Source organism: Schistocerca cancellata, chromosome 4 (genome assembly GCF_023864275.1).
Source record: "Schistocerca cancellata isolate TAMUIC-IGC-003103 chromosome 4, iqSchCanc2.1, whole genome shotgun sequence".
Taxonomy (NCBI): domain Eukaryota; kingdom Metazoa; phylum Arthropoda; class Insecta; order Orthoptera; family Acrididae; genus Schistocerca; species Schistocerca cancellata.
In genome coordinates this window covers 545,439,141-545,444,236 of record NC_064629.1, presented here as the reverse complement: position 1 = coordinate 545,444,236, position 5,096 = coordinate 545,439,141, and positions in this window count along the sequence as shown.

Below are 5,096 nucleotides of genomic sequence, written 5' to 3'. Positions count from 1 at the left end.
TCTATAAACTGATATTAGAATTTAGTTAAATGTTAGTATAACAATATCGAATACCATAATTTTGAAATATTATTGCAATTGTGCATGTGGTTATTTTACTGGGAAACAAATGAGAAAGCTGTAATATCTATGGGTGAAAGCAGGTCATAATGCTGACTAAACATTACTTCCATAATTATTACTATGAAACTTTAAATGAGATGGAAAAATAAATGAATGTGTCATACCACATATATGTTGCCATTTCTCATCAAAATAAATTTTATATTCATACCATTGCTCCTTGCAAACTATTCTGTTATTCTCTTTGTTTCCCTTCCCTTTTTCTGAGGTATGACAACAAAATGCCAGTTTATATAACATTTATGTAGAATGGAAATCTCCTTATTAACTGAAGCATAGCAGAACTTTTGATAGTACTGTGATTTTTAAACACATGTCCATAATTATTTGAATGAACAGCTGAGTAACTAGTACATATTTACCAAATATAAACAGTCCTGTTATAAATATTAATACACTTTATTTTAGTATGTATTGCTTGAAGACATCAGAAAGCTCATCTTAGTTGTGGATTGTTGACTTGATTCACAAAATTTTATACAATATAAACATTTATGTCTTTTGAATGAAAAATGTCTGTGGAAATGACTTAAAAAGTGTATTTCTCCATACCTGAAAAACTACAGTTTAGAGATGGCATAATACCATGAATGCATGTGCACTGAGTAGAGGCACATGTTAAACTTTAACAATTACAACACTGTTGATACCATCTCCCTTTGTGTATAAAATTATCATACAGGCATTTATATATGTTACTGCAGAAAGGTACAGTAATAAAAGACTTAAAAATGCCTGATGTAAATTGTATCATTCATTCAATTAGAAGCCTGTGTTTTATTCTAGCTGAAGTAGATTTACAGTGTGCATATATGTATTATCAATAAACTTGCAATATATTACTGGTTCTAGTTTTTTTACTGAAAACATGACTGTAGCAATAATGATTACAAAGTCATTACTTTGATATTTTACACAGATGTCTTACAAAAATTCCCTTTTTAAATAATTTCGATCAGTGCTTAACATATTTGATGAAACTGTCCTCAGGTTATAAATCTCTTTTACTATTGACAGTATGATACATTATACTTTCAACAGCATATGGTTTCATTTAAGAACTTTGAAGTAAAATTTCAAAATATTCATGAAGAATTTATGAGATCTGAAACACAAGTATGTGCTGAAGATGCAAGTGTATCATACCACACTCATTCCATTATGACTGTAGAGTTGTAGAATTATTATCATTTCACAGTCATGTCAACAGAACTGAAACCATTAGAACATTTAGGCACATAATGGAATTGTGGATGTACATTGTACATTAAGAGGAAGCTAAACAAGAATTTAAGGTCATTATTAGCCTCCAATAGAGACCAGAGAACTTCTTAGAACTACTGCAATAATGATAAATATAAATTTTATATTTAACAAGATTTGTATCTTGAAAGTGGGACACGGAGCTCTGAGTGTCCAAAATGAAGCTACATTAATCCCTTTACAAGAACTATAGTTTCACTACCTTCTTTTATCGGGGTTGTGGGTCTATTGTTTATGTGGGTATAAAATAGGAAGCTATAAAGATGTCAGCTTACCACTGCAATTATGACCAATACGCTGCAGAGTAATGTAAAAGTCATGATTTTTCGAGATAAAGTGCTGAAATAGAATACTAAAGATGGGAAAGTGATAAATAAAATTTGAAGATAATGGACAATTATGTTTTTTGAAGAAGAATTTTCAATGCAAGTAGGATTACAAGCTTAAAAATTTACTGTAGCTCTAAATTTAAAAAGTAATCATGATTAAAACTGTTAATGCACTTATTAAAATGTACTATACTGTCTGGTCAATGAGAAACAAAGGAATAAGTGCTCACAGTAAACCAATTCTGTTTAAAATATGACAAGGAACAATTAACTGTTATTTCTGTGCCTGTATCTTAATTATACTAAGATAATTCTCAATATCTAGTTATGTAGGCACTCAGGGAATAATCAATAATTCTGCATCTGATCATGATGATGATAGAAAATGAAGATATTTCTTTCACTATATTTTATTATAAAATATGTTTGAAGAACTATATTTATTTTATAATGATTAGCTACAGTAAAATATTGTTTCATATTTATTACTCCAATTTTGTTCAGATTATTTAATAAGGTATGAAACTGTTATACTCCAACATTCAATAGCAAGCATATGTTTTTGATGCATAGGAATCTTAAATGGAAAGAAAAATTGAACCTTATAGAAATCTCATTTCATGCCACACAGAGGTGTTCTTAACGACCTACTAGGAACATTTTAAAAATATGCAAATATAGTGATACTAAATAATGTCTTTTGCATGGAACAGAAGTTTCTGGATACACTTGACATGTTGGAAGATAATAGGGAGGGAATATAATGTCCAGATAAACAAGTTAGATCAACAGAATCTCAATATGTGATAATTTCCATGCAGCTGATGAAATATATTTTGAAATTCCAGAAATTGTACACATGTAAACTGAGGAGAGGCCCACAAGAAAATACTGGAGTAGAATAAAATAACAACTTTTACTTCTATAGGATGAAAAACCAGAGTGCAGTCAATGACGTGATTAATGGTTTAGCATACATGCAGACAAAAGGTGTCCACATTCCATGCCACTATTGGAACAGTGGTGCAAATAATTTGTTCTCTGTATTCACATTGTAACTGGATGAGCTGTGTTATCAGTGGTTATACCACTGAAGTAACAACAGTTCTTTCTGCAGGCTAGAGATCTGATATGTAGATGTGTGAGGAATAACATAATTAAATAATAATATTGAAACAATTTATAATTCAATTGCAACACAGATCTGTAGTTCTGAGAAACTATGAACTGTGTATGATTTTTTGAAGCGATATTACAATATAAAACAAGAGCATTAATCCATCAAAGCATTATACATAATGTCTATCAAGATGTATTCCTTCTTAAAGTCAAATTTCATAATCTGCACCACAGAGTAGCATGCAGTTACTTCTAGTATACAACTGAATATCACTGAAATGAGAATAAATAAATATATAAGATGCTAAAATGTGTGGGGATTCTGATAAGAGAAATACTAGTTATCCATAAGTTGTCAGACACTTGATTTATTAACTAAAAGTGTAACATGAGATCATGATAATCTGGCTGGTTGGCTTCATTTTCAGTCAAAGAGCCTAAGCTTCATCAGTGTCATACTGAAATACACAATTCATAATCTGTAATAATTTAAAGACCTTCTTAATCTCAGAGAAAGGAACTAAATTTTAGCTTCCTCTTGACAAATTCATGAATTACAAAAGCTTATTTCGAGACTCCCACATTAAAGTAAAATGCCGAGGAAGTGCAATTTCAGCCTAATAATTTGTTTTATGTGGCATATAGTGTTTTAGTCTGGTGGACGATGTTCAAACAAATGAAGCATAGTATTTTCTAGCAGTGGTAGCATCTGATGGAAAGCTGCTAATTATGATTTAATAAACATAAATGACATGTAAATAATTAAGGTAATTCTACACACTGTTAGGCACTGAAATGCCTGATGTCAAGGAAAAAAGCTTTATATTTCATCTATAAATGAATATATACAAATGTATCTAACATATGATGGATGGAATATGCATTTCAGACACATTATGAAATGCTGTTCAAGAACAGGAGGAGATGGGAAAAAAAGTGTTTAAAACCAGTTGCATCTAACCTGGTGAAGGACTGGCTTTTGATGTAATAAAATGGATAAATGTTTCTGTGAATTCCATGAAATGCAGCTCACAATTTCCTCACAACTAACTCTTGTGTTTGATAGATAATGGAAAGCCTCATATGAGAAGAAAATTACTCAAAAGAGAATTATTTTCATTATCATTATAGTGAGAGCTGACAGTTTTGATTAATTATTTTTATTTATAAAACATTTTACTCTGAAGAACCAGTAGAAGGGAAACTAAATATATACTACAGAACACAAAGTTAAGTAGCTGATTGGCAGTAAAACATTCATATTATGTGACAAATCTGTACCAGTAAGATACTTCCTGCAACGTTTTTTTAACAACATGAATACTAAAATGAGACTCATTCAGGTAACTGTATATTGTTTGGACATATTATTCTGACTTTCTTTACATGTGGTCAAAAATGTTCACATGAATTTTGTTATGTAGAAACAAGTGAAGGTGTTCACACACAACGCATACAGCTCACAGAATATGCAGTTACACAGAAATATCTATGTTTTCCGCACCACTGATTGTGGTGTGAACAATAACAGTGAAAATTAATATTTTATGACAATAGTTTATTAGTTAAACAGTACTGCATCTATCAATAAAAACACAGTGCAATCATTTAAAAATTGAAAAGTGCTATAATACAGATTCATGAAGATTTAAAAAAAAACAATGTGAAAAAGGACATTAGCAGTACTTCTATTACAGTCTTTCAGTATTGAGTGTTGAGTCTGGTATCAGTTTCTTAGAGATTCACATCACTTATGTACACTTCGTGTCTTATGTATCACATTCACAGTAAGATGACGAATGCGATGTAGAAAGTAGTATGGTCGCCAGGCCACATGAAGCACCCCTCTCTTTCCCATAGTCGCTCCCCTTCTGCTAACTAAGAAATTCAAGTTCTCTTCATCACAATTACCTTTTGAAAATGTAGTATAATGCGTGAGAATTACAAAAGATCTTTGTGAACTTCAGAGCACAAGAAGGGAACTTCACTAAAGATGTGGATGTGATTTTGGCGATCTTGTTTTGTTTGCTATTTCTCTGTTTTTGAGAAATGAGGTCTCTTGTGCAGGTGAACAGAGAAGCATTACAAACATTATTAAAATGTATGTGATATTCAGATGAAATTTTTCAGTAAGACTGAAAGGTAGCACAGGAATTTAATTTAATCAGTGGTAAGCAAACAATAAATATATGATGTTGCTAAGTTACATCATTTAAGCATGGTACATTATGCTTTTGGATTCTGTAATGATTTCATCTAGTT